We start from the raw sequence: 24,327 nt of genomic DNA, 5'->3' as shown, positions 1-24,327 counted from the left end.
GATGATATTTGCAGAAATAGGGGCTGCTTAGGCCGGTTTTGGGGCTGTTCCCTTCATGTGGGACTGGCTGGAATTGCATTTAAACAGCCTTTTCTGACCGGGCTGCTTGGCTGAGCACCTTACTTGGTGTTTTTATTTCAAGACCAAACTGATTGCAAAGTAGTTAATTTGGTTGAGCAGGAATTTCGAAATTTCAGCTGCCTCAAGCCAACTCCTGTCAAATTTGCTAATTCAATTTGGTAGATTCAGTATAACATCCTCCCTGGTGAAGGAGGTGCTGTGCAAATAGATTTGGGAGTAAGAGAACACACCTGCTTCTGTCTCTTTTATTGTGACTTACTGAGAAGGATCCCGCTGCTGGTGGGGTGTGTCTGCTGTCGGGTTTTGCCTGCTAGCGCTGTTAACTACTTAGGAAATTGAAGCGGAGTGAAACCCCATAAAAGTGACCCATTTTGAGGTCACTAGTGTTATTGTTTAGTATTTCTAACCTTAATTCTGAGAATGAGATGACACGTGGAGCTGCAGGGAAGCTACATCACTGCAGCAAGTCCCACACAGCTAATGTTTGATCTGGTGTATTTTCTGCAACTCCAGGGAAGGGGAAGGGGCTTGGTAAAGGAGTATTTAGCAGTGGTTTTCACCAAACCAGACTGATCCACTCCCTTACTGCTCTGTTAACACGGGGAGGGATCTGCTACCACAGATGCCTCTGGTGTTCGCTGCATCAGGAAGGTTGTCAATGGGCCACACTGGGAGCAGATTATGGGAAATAAGAGTCCATAATAGTCAGACTTCAGTGTACAGGATCTTACAGTATTGCTTATGCTGCAAAACACCAAAGGCCAGAGAAGAAAATTGCAAACCAACTAAAATTAATAACTGAGAACAAGAATTACTGTCACGATGTGTCAGCCGCTCCAAGCCCTACAGGAGGCTGCTGCCTTTCTCTGATGACAGGTAGTGGTGCAGCAGTGGCTCCTGCCAGGCCAGGAGCAGCAGGTGGATGCTGCACAATAAAATGAGAACAGACAGCAGGGCTGTGAAGGATCTGCCATCCCATAATTCAATTCCTGCTCTTATTCACCTGAAGCTGAACGTGAGGATCTTTGTTCACTTTTGAATTCTGAGATTAGCTTAGGAGAACTGAATCAGGGGTGCAGAAAAAAGCTTGGCAATTTGAGGGATCTGTTTTCAGTTGGTCGTGTTGGGAAATGTTTTTGTTTGTTTACCTCTGGGATCCATTGCAATTTATGGGTATTACTGCTTTGGAAAGCAGCAGGAGTTCCTGGGGTGCTTTCTGCCAACCAGCCCTGTGAGAACTGGGGGAGGAGACCATGAAGAGCGAACAGCTGCTGTGGAAATCCAGGTGAGCAATTGAGATACATAGGAGGGATCAGTAGAACAGTTTCAAGGATCCATAGAGAGATGTGCTTACAAGTGAAGATGGGAGAAGGGTAGGATGGAACAGTTGCCAAAATCAAACACACATGCAATGAAGAATGTTTGCGCCAAGGGGCGTGTGCTGCCATCTCCTTGTGTATGGGGACTCCCTGTATATGTTGTTGCAGGAGATAACTGACACTTGCACTATTTTAATAATAAGCAATTCAGCTTATTTTAGTAAGTAGATTGATATCATTAATTCAGTATGATGACAAGAATTGCAATGTGTAGTCTATTGCATATTCAAGTTGCTAAACCTTAACCTAAATCAGGACCCTGTAAAATGGGAGTTGGTGTGGGCATGGCTGGGAGCACTCAGCAGGTGCTCTGTTACTGGTGAGCTGTCCAGTTCAAGGAGCAGCTGCTTCCAAAGCCTTCTGTGCTTTGGAAGCCTGAGCAAAACTTAAGTACAGGAATTGAGCATATCCTAAACACGTGTGCCCTCACATAATTACCTTTGCACACTCATGACCCCAATCCCTCTTTTCACAGGGGACCCCAACAGTAACACTGCTTTGGCTTTTCTCCCTTGTCTGATGGGAATGGACAATGGCAGCATGAGGGCCTTATGCTGTCCCTCGGCTGGAGGACTTGGACTTGTGCTGCCAAAGGACTCCTAAAGCTGGCTGCAACAAAGGCACAGTGTCATGCTGAGGAGATGTCAGAGCTACAGCTGGATGTCTCTACCTGAGAAGTTAGAGCAAAAGGAAATAGAAGAATGCAGGATAATTACAGTGTGGTTTGTGGTTATGACAGAATTTAAATTGCATGGTATAAAAGGAGTGATCAGACAATGTTAATTGCTTTTGACAATGGTGTCATTTAAATTCAAATCCAAATTTTTCTTCAAAAGTTCTGAGGAAGCTTTTGGTTATGTTGAACTTCCCAGCACAGAATGATGGGAACACTGCAGTGTCTTGAAGACAGGATCTTAGGAAGCTCTGAGGTTTAGAAACAGTCCGTGGAAGAGACCAAATCAAAGCAAAACAAAAACCAGAACAAAGAACCAACAGAACCAACCAAGAGCAAAGTCACCCTTCCCTCCTCAGAGCAGTAAGTGTTCATAGAAACAGCAATGGCACTTGGAATCACCTGGGCAATAAATTTTCAATGGAAAAAGAATTATCAAAGCAGCTTGGTATTTTTTTTCCTTTGCTGTTTAGATAAGAAACAATTGGTATGGTTTTCTAAATAAAATAAAATGCTGTTTTGTGTAAAATTTCAATCTTGTAAATCAAGACTCAAGCAGGACAGGATTATGGATGGAAATGTTTGGTTTAATAGCATAACAAGTTTGGAACAATGTCATCTGGTTCCAGGCTGAGCAGAGAAAGGTGAAACATCACTGGAGTCAGGGTGCTACTTGTTTCCTCTAAACACTGCTAGCACAGTGTACATTTTAATTTTTCTGTTCTTGTAGTTTTGTACAGATGTTTCTCTGCCTCTTCAAGTGATTAATATTCACATGCTGGAAGAGTAATTTAAACAGGTAATAGGTACAGAGTGTAACCATTAAATCTTGTTCATAACAGAGCAGACTATTGGATGGCAATAATTAAAAATATGTGCCTGGCTTTGCAGGATGCCAACCTGTTGGCTTGGGACCCAGGGCTCACCTTAAGTGACAATAAACATTTTATATTTAGATGTTCAGAGATGAGCCAGATGAACACAAAGAGCTGTAGCAGTTCATTTTTATTTTTTTCTTTTTGTTTTCTGTAGAGGCCTTATGTATACTGACGGCAGTCCTGGAGAGCAATCCAGCTTTGCTCGAGTGGGATACACATGCAGCTTTTAATCAGAAATGACAGCTATAAAGCGGCACCATGTGCAGTACCTCTGAGACCTGTACTCTTGCATGGAGGAGGAGGTGAGCAGGATGCCTAGCAAAAACAATGGTAACATTTGAAATATCTGGAAGAAATGCAGGTATTTGCTTTTTAAAAAGAGCTATTTCTGCTTGTTCTTCATTCCTGTCTTTTCTGCTCCTTCTGATAAGCAATGTGGGTATGTTGTCAGAAGGATAAGCTCTGGAAAAAATGCAAGTGGCTTAGACCCATATTTTGTAGTTAAATGGATTCTAGCTGTAAAATTGTTCTGTAGGACACAAACTAAGGGAAGCTGGGGGTGACTGAGGAAATCCTGAGGTGTTTTTTGTTTTTGTTCTAAGAGCTTCTGGAGAGCTGGGTAACTTCAGGAGTGACACAAGGTCGTCTTTCTCCTGACTAGCCGTGTTGTGAACAGTTGGGATAACAATGAAAGTGGCTGTAACCTCAGAGGTTGGGGGTTGGAGTCAAAATTCAGCAACCACATTGTCAAATTCTCCAGCCCCCTGGATTGCTGGGCTCACTTTTAAGCTTTCTGTAAGTGGAACTTCCAAGTCCCGGATGGAAGGAAAATCTCAGCAGCTTTTATCTGTCTTTTTGGCAGCTTCCATCAACATTTCTGACTAAATTTCACAACTTCCAGCTTACTACTTGGCACCAGCTTTAGGGAGCTGAGCTAGCACTAAAGCTGGTCCCACTGGTGTGTGTGCCTTTGTTTGGGCTGCGATGGCTCATGGTACTTTTGGTGCAGAAAAGGAGCCTTCTCACAAACGCAGAAGGAGATGGGAGTCAGTTAGCACTCTCACCTCATCCTACTGTAAATAAGCTCAACTTTCCTGAAGGCTGGCCCCAAAATGACAGCCATTCCATTGCACGCATCAATGTGAAAGTCAGCAGTAAAGCCTGTTAAGTGACAAAAGTCCGTAGTGAAGCTGTCATCTTTGTGAAGACCAAAACAGTAACCCAGGTGAGGAGTACTTGTTCTACTAGCCTTAATTTAGTGGAGAGAAAACATATCAGTTAGCACTTATAGGGTGACAATATTCCTATTTGTATTGATTGCACACTTATCTGGGAATTATAGCGGAAGATTCAACTTAAAGGGAATTTGTGAGAGTATCTGCTGGAAAAAAAAAAGGTTCTGTTTATCTATGCACTTCTCTGAAAATAAACACCTGAACTCCCTATTTCTTAAACTTTTATTCTCTTTTTCAATTCGGCCATTTGTGAAAACTGGAAAACGTTCATTTTTCTTGTTCAGTCAAAAGGACTTCCTAGAGGAAAGAAGTGTTAAGAAATGTCTCAAGTGGAAAACCAGCAGGTTTTCTTGCAAACAGGGACAGGACTTCTATTAGGCATTGCAGAAGCCTGGCCATTTCATTCTCCCATGGTTTAATAGAGGGCTAGGACTTACCTGAAGCTGAATCAGAACTGGATTTGCCCCAAACCAAGAAACAAGATTTGTATTTGTCTCAATAGATACCTTGTGATACAGCACAGGGGAGACAAAAACACAGAAATGTGCTGATGGTATTTTATATGCAGAAGGAAGAAGAAAAGCAAGCTGAGAAAGAACCAGATATTTCCAGATAATGGAAATATCCAGTCGTGATCTTACTGTTTGCAGTAGGGTAAACTGCAGATACTCCGAACAAATATAAATGTCAAAAGCCTGTGGGAGAGATGAGATCACCCAAAGGTTAGGTACAAAAACAAAGCAACTTCAGTGTATTTAAATAAGTGGTCCTCGTATCGAATGTTAAAACATTTCCCTCCTGTCAGTTCAGTGCTAAATGGAAACTATAAAATCGAATGCTAAAGTGAAACAGAGCAAATGTGTGTTTGGCTGCCTACATATCGCTGACAACTGGCCGTGGTGAAGACTGAAATGGTTTGGTGGGTATCAGCAGGCTGCTGCATTCCTACAGTTAATGAGCTGTTGGACTATTGTAAGGTGCATAAACACCCCCTAGTGCTGTATCTATATTAGCAAGATATCTAGGTCAGTAAGAGATGGGGAATGATAAAATTGGAGTGAAGGTATGGAACTTGGAAACGGGGATGTGCATTATGGAGGTTTTGTGCATTTACTCTCCTGCTTACATAAAATGGAGATGATTTATTATGGAGTCCAAAAATGCCATTAGTATGCTGCATTTGAAATGCAGACCCTAATCTTTCTTACTGTTGTCCTGCGTGAGGAATTTTAATTATTCTCTAAGGTTGAAAGGAAAAATACCCCCTGGATAAAAAGAAATAATACTGTAGTAAACAGCTTTTCTGAAATGTAAGCTTTCAGAAGTAACGAAAGAGAAAATGTGGAAATGTTAGAGCAACACTCATTTTTTTACTACATTACCTTGTGGAAAGGGTATACAAGAGCTGTTAATATTTTATTACAGAGATGTGTAACTGTGTTTGCAGTTGACTGATCTGACTGTATGCTAAGAATTATGTTGACAAACAGGCATTTCTCAACTATAGCACTAGCTTTTTTGTTTGTTTTAATGGCCAATTATTTAGCAGTATCAAGTAACGCAGTGTTCTGCTATGCAGTATTTCTTTTTCACATCATGTGTTTTTATGCACATGTTCTGTGTGGTGGGCTGCTCAGGGCAGGGAAACCTGCAGGAAACACACGACTTGCTCTGATCCTGTGCTGGTACCCCTCTCAGCCATGATGGTGTATAGGTGAGAGAAGAGGTGATATTTGCTAAGAATAATTACAGTGGTGCAACTTGAAAATTTTTATTATTAACTCAGTGTATCATACATGCATTTTTTAAAAATGTTAATAATTTTCACCGTTTTGAGCTATCTTCTAAGCAATTGTCTCATTCCAAACATTTCCCCAAACAAGACTTTGATAACTTTCACCTCTTCCTTCTTAAATGTTAATATAGGAAAAAACAAAAACAAAAAACATGGTATTTTTCAAATTTTCACTTATACTTTAGCATTCAATCCCAAGCCCTTGGGATACAGTTAATTTCTCTGGCTCTGTATCACTGCTTTTCCAAGAATGAGAGCACTAGATGGCTGATTTGAAAAACAGCAGCTGACAGCTGCACTTAGTTTCAGACAGCGTTAACTTCTGTTCCTGTTACTTGAGTCTGTTGAAGATGCATTTGAAGCATGCGTTTGATGCATTTGAAGCATGCGAAGATGCGTTTGATATCGAAGACCTAATTCAAGTACAGTCCTGTATTTTTAAGGTTTAGACTGTGCTGAAGCAGAGACTGTCACATATATACCAAGTTATTTTGATAATAGTGGAGGGAAACTAATTTGAAGGAAATACCACAAGTACATGATATACCTAAATATACTTGTATTAAATTGACTCTGATTGTTAGAGGTTTCAAATGGGAAGGAAATACCACAAGCTCAGCAAAACCTGTTATATGCATATGTTCCACAGGGACCGTCATGGAAAAATTAGAATAGAGTTTTATGTTCAGATACCTTTAATATTGTGCTGATTCTTCTCTGTCAATGTTGAACCACTCTTCTTTCATGAAGATGAGAAGGCTGAGAGTGCTCTCCTCTTGCATAGTTCTTTTTTTTTTCTCAGTCTCTATTATATTCCCCAAAATGAATCTTGGTATGGTGATAACATTGCTCGGAGCTCAGAGGTGAATTTTATTTTTGTTCTTAGTCATCAGGCTGTCTTAAAATACTCAGGATGTGGAGACAAATGACTGTCACAAGCAAGAAATGTGATGTTAAGAGACCTCGATCCTGCACTTACCCAGATAAATTCCTTCTACCAGCAGGTTCAGTGGAGGATAGTGAGTGGCCCTTACATGAGCGAGGGTGTCAGGAGGTCTCTTTTTTGCTTTAAATTCTGCCTCCTTGCCCATAGGCTCATGGAGGAAAGAAAAGTTAAGGTCTGAGTAAAGGCAGCAGCAACCCTTTGTGCCCAGTGCGACTCAGTAAAGCAATTTAGGCCCAGATCTGCAAAGAATGTTCATGGCAATAAGATAGATGCATTGAGGGTCAACAGTACTCCTATGTCTCCCTTCTCGGCTTCTGAATCAGGGGAAACAGCACTTCCTTACCTATAGTTTCACCTTTCCTGGGAGTAAAGACATAAAAAGCATTGCAGGTTGCAAAGTGCTCAAATGCTAGAAAATGTGGCTTCTCCGTGTGCCACTAAGGTATTTATAACACCCTGGTTGCCGTTACGTAGGAATTCCTTCTTGTTGCATACTTCTTGAAGCTTGGGCTCTACACAGGAGGCAGCACTTACTGTTGGTTAAGAGTTGCTCTGACATGATGGAAAACAGCCAAGCCCCCTATTAGACCAAGGCGGAATGAAGGCAGCTGCTGGCGCCGCACGTTTCAAGGGCGCCACGTGCATCTTGTCATGGAAATGTAATCTAATGCTGTGACGCTGCTTTCCTTCAGGCTGTCTTAAATGTCATGGGGGCAGCACTTTTTTACTATTAGGGAAAAACTGTTTTCTTTGACTTCATGTTTTGCAGTGTGTGTTCCACTGTTCTCTGCAGAAAATTGGTAAGGATGTGTACAAGAGAATCTAGATTGCTATCTGGGTGGGAGATGGGTTTTGGACCTCTCGAGAAGCAGCTCACAGCACCCATGGCAGGCAGGGAGATGGGCTGATACTTTTAGTGAGTGTTAACGGTAGGAAAAAATTTCCTGAGTGCAATTTTGGTGTTCTGGTGCTCGTCAGAGTCCAAGTGAGCCAAGGGCCTGTCCTGGTAGCTGGGCTCCTTCTAGGGCCATCCCCGGCCACAGTGTGGGCACTGGAGGGATCAGAAGCACCTGCATCTTAGCTGCTGTGCAGAGCCTCCCAGTGTCTCCCTTGATTTCACCCTGGTGAAGAAGGGTGGCACTTCCCTATGCTGCTGCAATGGGGCTTAGATGTGGAGGAGCCCAGGGGTATCCTTCCTGCCATCCTGCAGGGCTGGCGGAAGGACCACATCCCTCAGGCTCTCACATCACAGAATCACAGAACTGTAGGGGTTGGAAGGGACCTTGAAAGATCATTGGGTCCAACCCCCTTGCCAAAGCAGGTTCCTTAGAGCAGGCCGCCCAGGTAGGCGTCCAGAATGGCCTTGAGTATCTCCAGAGAAGGAGACTCCACAACCTCCCTGGGCAGCCTGTCCCAGTGCTCCGTCACCCTCACTGTGAAGAATTTCTTCCGCATGTTGGTGCGGAACTTCCTGGGCTCCATTTTGTGGCCATTGCCCATTGTCCTGTCCCCACGAACCACTGAAAAGAGGTTGGCCAAATCCCTCTGTCTCCCACACTTCAGGTATTTATAAGCATTGATGAGATCCCCTCTCAGTCTTTCTTTTCTCCAGGCTGAACAACCCCAGGTCTCTCAGCCTTTCCTCATGGGGAAGATGCTACAGGCCCCATATCATCTTTGTGGCCCTCCGCTGGACTCTTTCCAGGAGATCCCTGTCTTTTTTGTACGGGGGAGCCCAGAACTGGACACAGTACTCCAGGTGAGGCCTGACCAGGGCAGAGTAGAGGGGGAGGATCACCTCCCTTGACCTGCTGGCCACACTCTTAATTAAAAGAAATCACCCAAGCAGGATGAATGCTGTGGCCAAAATGGGTGACACACGTAACATGAGGCTAAAACCATGGCGTGTGCAGTGCACTCAGTACTCACTGTAGAGGTTTTTTTTCTTCATTTTGCAGCAGCATATTGTGCGAGTTACCAAAGCATCCTGGAGCCCGCCCATGACTCCAGCCCAGAATGGATTGTTTTCATCACTTTTTTTCTATTTTTCCTTCCTGCTGAGTTTGTTCTTCCACACTTGAGCGAAGCAGACATGTACCTTCCTCCCCTGGCATAATGCAGTGTGGCTTAGGAATACTGAACAAATAAATCTGTGAAAATTGGGAAATTGGATAGAACTATTAAAAAAAAAAAAAAGCTTCCATGCAAGTGTATCTTACACTCTCTTCATCTGAGTAAATGCAACTTACAGAAATGACCTTCAACATAAAGTGGAAGTGAACATTGGTTACTTTAGGCATGGAATTGCTCATTTTTAACTTGATACTGGTGTATCAAATTGCATGTAGTTTGAGTTTTGCTAAGGTATTTGTTTTTCCTTTAGACTGTAAATGAAGCACGGTTTTCAGACGCTATTGACTCTTTTAAAAACAATTCTCTGAATTTCGTGCTTTTGAAGCATGGCAGAGAATTTCTTCCGAAAGCAGCTGCCACATAATACTTGCTTACAGAAATCAGGTGATACGTTGGGAAGTTAAAATAACAATGCAACACAGAGAGGCAGGACTTCATATTTTTCTAACCTCTCTTCACTTAACATTGCCAGTAACAGCTCGTCTTTTTCCTCTTGGGAGTACATTTCACAGTGACCTTGTGACATCACATTTTTTTCTGGGCTGCCACAAAGAAAATGGATGACCTGATGGAGGTGCTTCAGAACCTCTACAAATGAAATACTGTCCAGACACTTCTTGTTGTTATCTCCCTTTCTCCTCTACCGCCTGCAATCCATGTTGTACTCCTGCATGAATTACCAGTACAATGGCTTGCAAAAATATTGGCTGTTACAGAATAGCCTTAGTTAGTAAGCAGAGACACAAGGCCCGAGAGAACTGGGATTTTTCCCCTCCTTCTCTGTAGTGTTGATAAGTTATCGATTCCAATTCCTGCGTTTTAAGGTGATTTTCTTTAGGTGTTTTTCATGCATTGGTCTGAGCTGCTATCCGGAGGCCAGTAATTTCTTGCTTTCCCATCTGTCAGTGTCAGTAGCCATAAAGATACAGTTTCCCGAGCAGCTATTGGCACAGGCCATGGCGGCAGATGTGGGGGGGCCTGCTGCATCCCCTGGGGTGCTTCCTTCCCTCTGCTTGAACGGTTATAGCAGCGGAGGCCGTTCTTGCACGCCGCCTGTAAATGCCATCTGACCTTGCCTGCAGGATGCCTGCAAATAGGCTGGGCTTGAGTCTTCTCAGATGGCCTTTTGGCTTGCATACTGTGTCATTTCCTTCATCAGCAGGCTGCCGCATTCCCCTATAATGCTCTGGTATGCTGACTTTTCAGGACGTGGCTCAGAGCGTACGTATACTTCTCTCAGCATCTCCTGTTCAAATTGGGTGAAGCCGGGCTTGCTGCCCATGAGCTGTCTACTGGTCAGGGCAGCATGGGAAAAGACTTGCCACAGAGAGCTCTTGTAGTGCTAAGCTAGCAGAGCTAAAGGTCCTTTCTTGCCATCTCTAGGCTTGCTGCTACTTCTGGCATTGCAAAGGGGCAAATCCCCTTGTGCTTGTATGTGTCTTATACCCATATCCTGCACCATGGAGAACCCCCAGAGAAGCAGCCTGGGTGCTGAGCCACTTCAAAAGAGCAGCATTGTTTCAGAGAGAGGTTTCCACAGCTTTCAGCTTGTCTCATGGCTCTAAGCAGTACATTTCTTGCCCGGTAAGCCCGTGTGCATTTTGCAGTTCACAGAATCGCAGAATTTCTAGGTTGGAAGAGACCTCGAGATCATCGAGTCCAACCTCAGACCTAACACTAACAGTCCTCACTAAACCATACCCCTAAGCTCTACATCTAAACGTCTTTTAAAGACCTCCAGGGATGGTGACTCCACCACTTCCCTGGACAGCCTGTTCCAATGCCTTTCGGTAAAGAAGTTCTTCCTAAGATCCAACCTAAAACTCCCTTGGTGCAACTTTAGCCCATTCCCCCTCGTCCTGTCGCCAGGCACGTGGGAGAACAGACCAACCCCCACCTCTCTACAGCCTCCTTTAAGGTATCTGTAGAGAGCGATAAGGTCACCCCTGAGCCTCCTCTTCTCCAGGCTGAACAAGCCCAGCTCCCTCAGCCGCTCCTCGCAGGACTTGTTCTCCAGGCCCCTCACCAGCTTTGTCGCCCTTCTCTGGACCCGCTCAAGCACCTCGATGTCCTTCTTGTAGCGAGGGGCCCAAAACTGAACACAGTACTCAAGGTGCGGCCTCACCAGAGCCGAGCACAGTGGGACGATCACCTCCCTAGCCCTGCTGGTCACACTGTTTCTGATACAAGCCAGGATGCTGTTGGCCTTCTTGGCCACCTGAGCACACTGCTGGCTCATATTCAGCCGACTATCCACCAATACTCCCAGGTCCTTCTCTGCCTGGCAGCTCTCCAACCACTCCTCTCCCAGCCTGTAGAGCTGCTTGGGGTTATTGCGCCCCAGGTGCAGGACCCGGCACTTGGCCTTGTTGAACTTCATGCAGTTGACCTCAGCCCATCGGTGCAGCCTATCCAGATCCATCCCAAAGGCTGAGATCCAGGAGGAACCTGTGGCAATGTTGGCATGCAGAGACAGAGCAGACCTTCTTCCTATATCCTCCTGAAAATGCGACAACAAAATACCCTCACACAGCAGAGATGTGTTTTTGTGTCACCTTTTAGGAAAGCTGCTCCCTGCAAAGGTTGCAATTGTAATGCATTTAGTGCTGGGAGTTTTTCTGTAGTGTACAGAGAATGCAGTAGTGACTCCTGGGAGGTATCATTGTGCTGAATGTGGAAGTAGTGCCTGGCCTCTCTGCTGAGCAGCTGAATTTTTAGTCCTGCAGCTGGCTAGTGGGATAGTTTTTTTTTTTTTTTTTTTTTTTTTTAAAAAAAAAAAAAAAGGTGGATTGTCCCAAGTGATTTCTCCTATCTTAAATCAATAAGACTTTGACGCTTCCTTCACTGATATAGTTAATATTTTCTCAGCCATACACCAGAGTGCGAGTGATCAGGATCTTGTTCCTCTGAATTGGGAAGTGGAGTGTCTCAGCAGCAAACCTTGCTAGCTATCCAGTTGACCTGGACCATTTTTGGTCACAGTAACGGAGAGGCAGAAGGCACTTCCATATACATTGCTATATCCTGACTAATCTGTGCTTGTTCTCCTCATAGTTGCACTATGTCATTTTAGTAGAAGTACTATAGCTGAAGCATTACATTCAGCTCCACAAGTTCTTTGAATATTCTTATAAGAAAAGGTTTCTTTATAAGAAAATAGAGAGAAAGATATTACTAGTCTGGAGCTTACACAGAGATTGGGCACTCCAACTGGAGTGCTTGCTTTCAAGAGGGTTTTCTATAAATTCTGCCCTGTTCCTGATGAACAGACCATCTCTGTTGTCAGTCTCAAACCGTACACTTGTCAGATGTGATGAAGGCAGAGGAATACACACAGTGTGCGTTAGCTGATTGCACATTGTCTGGAGCTGTAGAATTTTCCTACACTGTTATTGCTTTCTGGTGATTTATTTGTGCAATTTCTTGAGGGAAGTCATCTGCAGGTTTCAAAATGCATAGTGTTACGGTCTTAGGGATTTATTCTTCATGTGTAAATGGGGACTATCAGTGTCATCTGTGAAACTACACTAACATAGTATGGAAAGATAATCAAGATCACTTTTTGAATATGGACCTCAGCAGAATGACTGCAGTTTTTATTAACGTGCCTGGGGTATTATAATGTGACTGGAGAGCTGTCGATAGTCTAAGTAGCAGCACTACTTTTGGATAAAAAAATACTGAACATTAGGGGCAGAAAACAGGTTTTAGCAGTGTAGTGTGTAAAACTTCCCCATATCTTGTGAAAGTAAACGTCTGTTTTCATGCTAAGTACTGTCTTTTTCATCCTCTACAGGAAATATTTCAGCTCTCATGGAAATAAGTAAGAAAGAAAATTACAGTTTCTTAATAATTTTCACCACCAGAGGAAGGAGATGAGTTTTTATTTTAAGACTATTCTGACTGTAATTGAACCAGGGTAATTACTGTGCAGACAATACCTAGTTTTCTCATAGCTTCAGGAAAATTGTGGTTTCATGAACTGTTTGCTTATTTATTTTCCGCTGCCTTTAAATCACTGGCTAGACAAAGTCAAGGCAGGCTTGCCTTGGTGAATCTGTAGATAATTTGAATGGCACATTCAATATGTAGAATGCTGAGGTCCTGGCTGTAGGAAAGGCTGGGCAGTTTAAGATGGCAGCTTGTCCCTCTTAGTTCATTACTTGGCTGTGAGGAATAACCACCATCCTGGCTGATGTGGTAGAGCAGGCCCCATGGCACATACCTCTTCTGTTGGCTGGAAGAGACCACAAAGCATTGGCTGCATTAATGTGTTTTCTTTATGCTGAAATTGCTTGCAATTGCAAAACTGAAAGCGACTTGTAGCCCAGCTTGTATATTGGCGAAACCCTAGAGTCAATGCACTTGTGTCTGGGCTGCAGGATGGAACCTGTTTCTAGGTGTGTAACAACAGCGCTTAATGTGAGGACAAAAATCTTTCCATTTGTAGGACGTGTCTTTAGGTAAGAAGAGTGGATTCATCAGGGTCACAGGGACACATTAGAAGTTAATTCTTTTCACTTTCAGTCCATAGTCCAGAAATGGAGTACTGTGACGTAGGGATGCAAATTCTTGTAATTTTCTGAAATGGTTGTTTGAAATCAGTTTATCTTAGGAGTCCAGCTGCAAGCTCTGCCCTTGAGCTGCTGGCAAGGCTGTTGTGGGGAGCAGCTCCTGTGGCTAACTGGACCCTGGCTGTCTGTACTGGCTCCTTCTTAAAAACAAAACCCACATGAAACGTGCTGCAGCTGTGGCTGACATGGCATATTTTATTCACAGCAGGAAGGAGAAATACCCATGTCACATTTGGTCTGACTATCTCAAATCACCCCCGCCTGTGCATTTTTGTTTTATTGGTCATGGAAGTGTGGTCTCTTACTGTTTTGTCAGTGTTGCTCTGTAAATTACTGAATATTGCCACGTTTCATCAGTTCAGTGCCAGGCAGTTGTTGCAGTTACAGTAAGCATGTGTTCTGCACTTTCATACCCTTTACTTTTAAGCTAGAGATTTTTTTTTTTTTTTTTCTGATCTTAAAAAAAAAAAAGTCAGAGGCATGTGGGATTCTTTGTATGCTGAATGCATGACTCTTTTGCCCTAGGTAGTGAATGCAAATGAAAATACGGTATTTATAAAGGCATTAACTGCTGAAGTAGCAGTGATGAAGCCCAGTGTGGGGTCATGGTATAACTGCAGGTAGCAGAAGCCCCAGGAGAGCTCTGTCACTTAGTGTGGAGTACCTGAAACTAAACAAAGCCCAAGTAATTTACACTTACTGCTACTTCATATTTCCCTTTGCTCCATCTGGCAAATACTTTTTTTTTACTCTGGGGGATTTCTGAACTGCTGTCAGGTGAGCAGAAGAAATAGCTTTACTTTATAAAAGCAGAAGGTGTGAGCACCCTTCAGTTTTTCACTGCTATATTGATCAAGATCTTTGTGCTCTTTTGCATTTACTCAGATACCTGTACTTTCTCATCTGAGGTCTTTCTGTTAGCCTACAGGAAAGGACAACAACTACTTCACTGACTGGTGCAACCAGAAGTCTTTTAAACACCAGGGAAAGTGCATTGTGTCCTCTGTTAGCATCTTCTGGTGCTGGGCATTGTGCTTGTGAGTTTTTCTTAGATATGAGGTGTCCTTTGGGTCTGTACCTCTGTATGTTCTCTGTCACTATTTTCTACACCAGATATCCCTCCCTGTTTTCCCAAGGTGAGTTTTTTTTTCCTTACACATTCCCAGGTGTGCTGATCCCCAACTCATCTTGTCTGTAGTGAATCAATATTTGAGAGAGACAAAGCAAATGCCATCCTACATTACGTGTGTGCTAAACAGAGAAAGAAGCAGTATTGTCCATGTGTGTATTAACTGAAAGCACAGCCTTTCCAGCTGGTTGAAGTCCCATCTCAAATGAGGAGCAGACTACTTAGAAACTGTCTGCATCGAAAGTACTTCCTGGTGACAGGGCCCTGCCCCGGGGACCTAGCTTGATCCATCCTGACAATGAGCAGAGCTGCAGGTATTGGCAGGGGGAGCTCAGCATTTCCCTTGATTGATCGAGTGGCTAAGTTTCAGTCTACCTGTGCCATCAGCAATCTCTGTCCTTTTTACTGTAGCAACGTTTTGAATGACTAGATAACCCACTTCAGGGCCTTTTACATGTATATGGTCCATCAGGCCTCTCAGTTTGCAGTTCCTTCCTTACCCTTTCTTAACCAGTATCATTTTGCAGGTTCCTTCCCTTAAAATATGATCTCACCGTTATCTTTCATCTTAAAACCAGCCATCCTCCAATGCATTTCCTCTCACCAGCCCCACTTCTTTCACCCTGAAGTTTAATGAACTCCTTTTCACAGAATCACAGAATTTCTAGGTTGGAAGAGACCTCAAGATCATCGAGTCCAACCTCTAACCTAACACTAACAGTCCCCACTAAACCATATCCCTAAGCTCTATATCTAAACGTCTTTTAAAGACCTCCAGGGATGGTGACTCCACCACTTCCCTGGACAGCCTGTTCCAATGCCTTTCGGTAAAGTTCTTCCTAAGATCCAACCTAAACCTCCCCTGGCGCAACTTTAGCCCATTCCCTCTCGTCCTGTAACCAGGAACGTGGGAGAACAGACCAACCCAGTGTCTTTGGTGTCTTATTTTTGATACTCTCCAGCTAATTCTCGTTGCTGAACTGAAGCACTTTGAGCAGTTACAGACCTTTGCTGGAGATGTAACTATATTTACCTTTTTTCCTGTAATGTCCTGTCTCAAGAAGTCTCATCTGTGGACTCAGATTCAGGGGATCTATGCATAGTCGAGGAATACAAGCTAAGGTTGCACCATCTTGAACAATGCTTTGTGGAGACTCGGTTAACAAAACTCAGTCTCTTGCCCTTTCCTCACGAAAGGTCAATCTTTTTTTTTTTTCCCCCCAGGCACTGAAGACAAGACCACCATCCAGCCGAAGCTGTACTGTGTGGTGTTTTCATGTGCCTATTGTTTTTTCATCCTATACCCAGGATGTCTGTATTGTGCTGTTTCATTTTGTGCACCATCCTTGTATCTGTACAACTGAAATTCTTACTCAGGTTTCATCAGCTCATGCTTAGAGTTACCAAGGAGAACACTCACGCTCCATTTATATCTGTTTAAAAGACTGCCACTGAGATTAATTTCTAGCCTTGTTAATTTAAGCACTTTATCACTCTTTACATTTCTCCACTGGCTTGCTTTCCTCCCTCCTATATGCTATAATTCTTCATTTGGTAGGAGACCCTTCTAGGCCAGCCCTATGAAACTCAGAAGCTGTTAACTCCTGTTTCTGCCCTGAGGACGGTGCTAGTCTCTCACCTTCCTGTTTCACCTGTTCTTATGTCGCTTGTCAGGGGTAAGCCCAGGATGACAGCTCTGTTGGGTTCTTCCTAGGCTAGCCTTGAAATTCCCCGTGGCAGTAATGCCTGTGTGAGGGGCGACAGCAGGGACCTGAATCCACAGCCTTGTTTGAGCTTGTGTGCATGCCCCAGTGCTGCCGTCTTCTAGGAAGTGGTATGTGAAGGGACAGAGCTATTGTGATGTGAAAATGAAGCTGTGGTAGCAGTAGGATACTGTAATATGAAACTCAGCTCTGGCGAGGCCTCACCTGGAGTGTTGTGTCCAGCTCTGGGCTCCCCAGTACAAGAGGGACATGGAGCTCCTCGAGCAAGTCCAGTGGAGGGCTACAAAGATGATGAGATGATGGACTGGAGTCTCTCTCATACGAGGAGAGGCTGAGAGAGCTGGGCCTGGTTAGCATGAAGAAGAGAAGGCTGAGAGGAAATCTTACCTATGTATACAAATATCTGAAGGGAGGGTGTTGAGAGGATGGAGCCAGTCTCTTCAGTGGTGCCCAGCAACAGGATGAGAGGCAAGGGGCACAAACTATTGCGCATGTCATGTAGTAAGTAAAAAGTACTTCAAATACACATAGTTTTATTTTTCACCTCAGTGGTTTACAGATTCGTCCCAGGACAATAGAAGTTTGCAGGGAAGGGAGAGATTAATCACAGAAGCACAGGAGTCTTGCTGAATACAAGGAAAGTTTTCTTTATTGTGAGGGTGACAGAGCATTAGAACAGGTTGCCCAGAGGCTGTGGAGTCTCCTTTTCTGGAGATACTCAAAACCTGCCTGGATGCCATCCTGTGCGATGTGCACGAAGTGACCCTGCTTGGCGGGGGGTTGGACCAGGTGATCTCCAGAGGTCCCTTCTGACCCCAACCATTCTGTGATGCTGTGAATAATGCAGCTTGCTCCTTGTGAAGATTCTGGGTTAGCTGTGTGCACAAGCTACTTCCATGCAAGTTGTTCTGACTGCAAGTATCTACATTGTATAAATGTAATTCTATGAATTAAATCATCTTCCCAGATCACATTTTCTTTCTATTGTTATTTGAGGGCATGTGGTAGCTTTCTGTAAAATGTCGCCTTAATTGCCTTCTGGATCTACCCTATAAATCCTGACAAATGCATTTAAAAGCAAAAACAAAGGCATATTTTTCTTCTATTAGGGAGAGCTCAACAAACTGTCTGGACTTTTTCCATGGGGCCCTGCAAAATGGTGTTATGCCAAGAAGAATAATGCTATTTAATTTATGAACCATTAATATTTATTGCACATGCAATCACTGGCATTTTGTGCGTGAGAGCGGGGCAGCAGCTAATAAAATTGGGAAGAGGTTATATGTTTACCAGTGCTACCCAGATGATTCATGTGGAATAATTTTTTTGTTGAATTTATTTCCTTGTGTTGACAAATTTCCTGATAGTAGCAAATGAGGATTTTTAAAACTTACTTGCTAGCTCATAACAAATTGCTCAATAATTACTGCAGCTAATTAAACCCCTTTATTTTTAGGGCTTTATAAGCGTGTTGAGGAAGACTTGCTTATACCACTGTATAATTAAGCAATCAGATTTTAGTTGACTTTCTGATTTCAGATCTGCCTGTTTCTCACAAAGATCACGACTGGGGACCTGACATACTGGATTTTCTATAAGCACACTCAGTGACCCAAGTGTATAATGCTGCTGCCCTGAGCTGCACATTTGATTCTTCAGTATGAGGAGTTGGTGTTGCAAAAACTTGTACTAGTGCTTAGCTTTGCAGTGAGTCCCTCTGCAAACCGTTCGTGAAATACTGGCCCAGGAGTGGGGTCTCGTGCCACAGTATCATCCTTTGAAAACACGAGGATTAATTTCGGGGTATAAATAAGGTATATTCATAAGTCTTTGAAGAACAAATTGTCTGAAAATAAGCAGTAGCAAGCTTTTAAAAATCAGATCGTGCAGGTTTCAATTGCTGTGTGCCTGCTCTTTTTGGATCCGTATGGGGAACAGTATTCTCTTGCTTCAGGTTCTGCTTGCAATATAGGTTTTATTTCCCTAAGTATTATATGTAGTTTACTTCAAAATAGCTCCTTCCAAGAAGGTGCCAGGCAATAAATTCATCTGGGAGATGTTGATGTAAACTTTAGAGTATGGTTGACAGCCATGAACAAGGGATGGGGATTCTAAACACGTCTTTTTTTTTTTTTTTTAATATTGTGATACTTGTTTCTATAGCAGTGCAGAATTTGACTGTATTGTGAAGGTGATTGCTAGAGAAATGGCATGCTTAACGTGCCAATACAAACACAAGTTTGTTTCCAGTACAAATTGGAAACCTAGAAAGAAGCAATATTGGAACCAATTAACACTCAGAGTTAGAAGTAAGCTAGTCAGAGCTGAAGTGCTGTGGCAAAACAATTCTGTCTGATGCCGATGTAAGAACACAGAGATAATGGAAGCTTTCACTGTGTGCCTGTGTTATACAAAGGGATTAGTTGTGATTGAATCTGGGGTATTATTTTGATGAATTATTCCTAGTAAGGTATTCACAGAACAAGAGGAACTTGAAGAGTGGTGAAGTACAACAGAGTGTTTTTATTAGCTGATTTGAGAAGATGTGATTTAGCTTCATCTTCGAAATTGAAGCGCTGGAGTCTAGGAGAGTGTAAATCACCATTCCAGCCGTGGCCCAGATGACAAGGTAGCAAGCAATCCTGTTGGGAGGAGCGCAGGTTAACGAAAAGACTGCTCCCATGAAATTCTCTGTCACCCCAGTGCAGGTGTCACAGTAGACTGAGGTCCTCACCCCTTGAAAACCAGGTTCAAATATCTGTGGATAAGGGAGACTAGAGTGTAGAAGCAAGGGAGTAAATTTTAACCACCTTTTGGACTACAAATATGTTGTCCCTAACAAAGCATGTTGGACTTTTGCCTGAATAAAGACAGCCAGAAAGTCTTGCAGGTTTTTTTCTTTTTCATTTTTCCCCAGCACAGTGGAGCTGGAGCATGTTAGAGAAAAGCTGCTGTTGCGAATGACAGTAAACCTGAGCACACTTGGCCAGGCAGGTTCCCTCTCTCTGCTTTTAAAAGTTGCACTGAAATGCCAATAGTTCTGACCTGTGTGTGGTCACTGTCCTTGTCATCACATAAGTCAGAGTGTTTAACTGCAGGATGGTGTATGTGCAAGCTATGCCAGCTACCAGAAGACATGTCACTTCTTTGTACTGTGAAGCTGGTAGAGATTTTCTGTTAAGATTGAATAGGGAAAACAGTTCAGTGCAGTCACTGGCAACTTCCACGCTAACTTTTTCATGAGCTGATTTTTTGTGATGTGGAAAAGCAAAAGCAACAGCACTGCTTTGTTTGTTTCCATAATGATGCATCAAAACACAGAGCTGTGCTTTCGAGTTATGAGGAAAGATGAACATTAGTAAACAGGTCAAGAAACCCCACAACACAAAGGATTTTGTTATTCCTTCAACATTTGTCACCAGATGCTAGCCCTCCAATAAATCTTGCTTTGAGAAATAGCTTTTGAGTCTTGCTTAGATCTGACATCACTTAAAGTCCCTTGTGAACTCTGAAAAGGCAATCTCAATCCAGCTGCTGGTGTTTAGGGCTACACAAAATGAAAAGCGCTATAAATGACAATCTTTCTTCTAACAGATTTGACAAACACAGGGGCTGAACCTGTGAATGATGGGAGCTTTTTTATTGACTTGCTAAAGCAATGGCTTTTGCAACTTGCACAGCTGAAATAAACAGTAAAAATATGCCATGATGCAAGGTGCTGAGTAATCCCATATCCTTCCAGAGAGCAGCAAATACCTTTTGCTAACTAACTGCTACATTCAAGAAGAAAAAAAGTGGAGAAGGTGCAGTAAACTGTAGAGTAAATCTGCTGCTGGGGTATTCAGCACCAGGATGCAATCACTGTGTGACTTCGGGCAGGCTGCCTAGCTCAGGTGCCTCAGTTCCTTCATCCAAGAGAGGTGGTTCATAAAATCCCTTACATCACTGAGAGATGATACTTGTGTTGGATTACTTCTAGGAACTTGCTAATTATTGCTGTCTCGGTAGGATGATCTCTCCACTTGCCCACCAAAAAAAAAACTTTCCACTTTTGCACAAACCCTAAATAGAAGTCAGGTGTTTATACTCAGCATAAGTAATTCTTCTGTGGTAAGTGTTTATGGTTTTTGATTTTTACCTTCCCAAAGTAAATGGCCCTCTTACTTAGTGTTTTAGGAACAGTGTTATCTGAGTAGTATAACTTACCATTGTAGTCATTACCTTGTCAGCTTCTTGGAGAAGCAGTCCTCGCTGTTTAATCTGTAATCTGCTGAAAACAGAGGAACTCTGACACCAGGTGAATTTCATCAGGAACCCATTGCAGGGCTGTAGTGCACTTATTGCTCCCAGACAGGCTGTGTTGCTTAGTGTTGGCTGAGCGCAATTTTGATGGAGATCAGGTCCCTGTGCAGGTGCTGGGAGTTTGGTGGCATCTGCTGCACCATGCATTGGTACCGTGAGCCATCCATTCCTTCCCCACACCTCTGGGTTTGGGCTATCTGTGTGCTGACAGTGGGAGCAGTCCTGCAGCTGTGGACTGGAAAATTTTGGTGTTAAGACTAGGATCTGCAGACTAAGGTAGAATTAAAATGGAGGGAAGTTGACAGCAGATGTGGCACTAAAGGTGTTTGCAAGATAACAAAGCATTTTAAGCAGGTATTGATCATCATGAGGGATTTCTTTGCATTCTGAAGCCCTTCATTTTCTCTGTTTTGAATAGGTTTGAGTAATTAGGGTTGTAAAGGAAACAAGCAGCCTTGACTTGAGCATCTGTGGGAGCTGCCTGAGGCTGCCCAGCTGCCCCTGGGGCCTGATCCCTGATGCACCTTGGCTTTCAAGGAAGGCCCTGCTGTCAGTCTGGACTGCTGTCAGGACTGTCAGTCCCTGTGAAACTTCTGTCTTGTGCTGGGAAATTGAAGGAATTGGTCTTGTTAGAGTCCCTGGGGGTGAGGGGAACACCCCAGCCACCTCTCTGGCCTCTCGAAGAGAGGGTGGGCTGGGGAACAGGGAGGAGAGGAGAGGGCAGGTGTGAGCCCTCCTGCTTACTGTGGTGAGTGAAATTCAGAAATAGCAGTGTGACAGCAAAGCCTCCAGCTGAGGAAAGTAAAAATTCCTCAGGCAAACATTAATCTTTCAAAGGTATGCACTCTACGGAAGCCAGGCAGAGAAATCCCCTTTCCTTTAGCAAAATAAATCCATTTTGGATAAATAAAATCTGCACTTAAACCTTGATAACACAATCCTTGGTATTTTATGAAAAAGCCAGTTGCTCCTACACACATGCCTTTCTAGCTAGAACTGGGGCACTAAAAAGATTAAATCTCGTTATTCTGCGAGTCTCTAAATATATTAACTGGTTGCAACACAGAGATGGTAGGTCAGTGTACAGAAAACAACACAACAACCAAACTGCAGTGTCCCTATTCAACAGATGCCCACAGCTGATGATCAGACAAAGCGATCTGAATCACTGATTGCTGATGGGCACGTTTAGCTCCAGTTAGAGCCCAAACTGCCTCTCGCATTCACCCCACAGAGGTCCCAGCAATATAGAGTCTTAGCAATGAGTCTTTGCCTTTGATGCATTTTTTTCTGCTAAAAAGGTTCATTATAAAGTGCTAGCTATGCAAATTTAACTTCTGCTCATTTTTCTGTGTTTTTTTCCTCTTAAATTTCCAGGCCTTTAAAAAAAATTCTCCTTTACTATTTTTAATATTTAAATTAATGCCTAAATGTCTAATGCAAATTAATGGTTAAATGCTGTAGTTTGCTTTGTCCTGGTGAGATAGAATTCCTTACCCAGCTGCAGTGGGGCACACGGGGATGGTGTGACCATCAGCAGGCAGAATCTGGGACATCTCAGAACGTGGCCATCCCCACACACTGAGCTGTAGCAGTGAATTGTGGTCCCAGGACTGCGACTGCTTGACTGGCAGAGCTTGGTTGGGCTGAGCATAGGAACCAGGGCAGAAATCAGTTTGTAAACAGCACACGCTAGCTTGGGAACCCGTTAGTCGTGTACATAATGGTGTTTTTGTCTCCTGAAGGAAAAGGAAAGTAACGCAACTGCTGAGCATGGAAAGAGGAGTGTGGGGACTGTGTGTGGACAAGTGGCTGAATTTTGGTCCCAGCTGCAGGGGCTGTGCTGCTCTCTAACATCTTGTGCTCTGTCTTCTCTCGCAGGGCTGCGGAACAGAAAGCAGGCCCCAAGCCACCTAGCCTACAGCTGTGCGCCTGCAAAGAAAGAGGTGAGAGGAAAGGAGGGCACAGGATTTGTGTTGTTCTTATAAGGCAGTAAGTAAAGAAATTGCTAAGCATTATTTATTAATTCTGCTGTGGTATAGGCATACGTGACCACAAATTTATAGAAGACATTACGTTTGCAAAGCCAGGGGCTCAGCATACTTGTGCAACCTTAATATAGCCCTGTGTGTGCACAGCATTGGAAAAGTGCTCTTAATTACATAACCACAGACTGGAGGGAAGCAGCTGAGGGGGAAGAAGGAAGAATGGAAGTGAGTTGCAAGCTATTTCTTGAGCAGATAACGAAAAAAATTAGGAATGAAAGTGCAGTCGAAAGAGCAAAGCAAGGCAGTGTCGAGTAGACCAGGGCTCAAGGTTGTGTGCATAGCCAGAGACTGCAGGCCAAGAGATGGCTTAGTGCTGCAGGCTCCCCTCAGTGTGGTGCACCAGAGAGCTGGCTTTGCTCAGTGCCTTTGTCAGTGTGTTCTTCTGGAACAAGTCGTGTGACCTAAGCCCCTTTCTCAGGGTTGCTTGTGTGATCTTTTGTGTGGTGCATCGTTACAGACCCTGGAGTTTGCTTCACTGCAGAAGGGCTGACTTGCAGCTGTGCATCAGGTCAGTGGTAGCTGTGCTTGGAATAGAAAACAGCACTGCTGCCATAGGTGGTTCAGTAAGGTGCGTGTGAGATGTCCTGTGTGAGCACGCACTTCCTGTGCAATACTGGCATTATTTTTCTCTTTGCCTCCGTTCTTTGCCTAGAAGTGTCTGTAGCAGGAGAAGTTACCCCTCAGTCAAATGGCATTTATTTCACAACGCCTCTAATATATATGAAGAGCTAATATCACCCTGACAGGTGCTATAGAAAACCCTAAGGAAATTAATAATTCTGTCTTCAGAGCAAACTTTGGGCAGTGTGCAGTAAAGAATGTCTTGGTGGGAAGAAATATAGGGGTACTTTGAGAATATAAATAAAAGTTGGGCCGAGATGGACTTTGCAACTATATTAAAAAAAAAAAAAGGGGGGGGGGGAAGTTTTTTCAGGTTTAATCAAACTAATAAAAAATAGACTGCTATGGAGAAAGAGGGGAGTGATCATGTTGATGGATGAGCAGTCCCAGGCTAAATAGGTCCTTCACCACAAGTTGTCAGTTAAGAGATTAATTTTGCAGGAGCAAAAAAAGGCCATGGAGGTTGTGGAAGTGAACACACGAAAATGGGAATAGCAGCCCAGACAGGGAAGTCGTGAGGCAGGAAAGGAAAAGGTAGGCTCTGGCAGCTTTTAAACAGCGTGCTCTGCTGGTCATGAACTTACTGGTCCCGTAGGAAATATTTACTCCAGTGCGGTCAAGACTGATCGGATGTTATACTGCAAAATGGTTAAAAATAAAACACCATAAAACAAAACTGTTGTGAAGCAGGGGAAGAGGGGAGAGATGCATGTAGTCAGGAATCACAGTTTAGCTGGCAAGCCTGAGTGTAGGAATGTGCTGGGAGAGTGAGCCAGGGATGCTCACAGCAAGCACTTCGGGGCAGCAGG

At 43.6% G+C, this 24,327-nt stretch overlaps 1 long non-coding RNA gene across 1 annotated transcript; it reads left to right on the top strand.

Annotated features, from left to right (window-relative positions):
* Positions 1-574: 574 nt before the first annotated feature.
* LOC137859494 (uncharacterized) lies at positions 575-22,798 on the top strand. The gene is made up of 4 exons (XR_011098340.1): positions 575-1,366; positions 1,936-2,496; positions 3,166-3,313; positions 22,731-22,798. It is a non-coding gene; the product is annotated as an uncharacterized lncRNA (long non-coding RNA).
* The last annotated feature ends 1,529 nt before the right edge of the window (positions 22,799-24,327 follow it).

Source organism: Anas acuta, chromosome 7, assembly GCF_963932015.1.
Source record: "Anas acuta chromosome 7, bAnaAcu1.1, whole genome shotgun sequence".
NCBI classification, from domain to species: domain Eukaryota; kingdom Metazoa; phylum Chordata; class Aves; order Anseriformes; family Anatidae; genus Anas; species Anas acuta.
The sequence above is the reverse complement of the archived record's forward strand: the minus strand, read 5'-3'. Positions and strand labels throughout refer to the sequence as shown.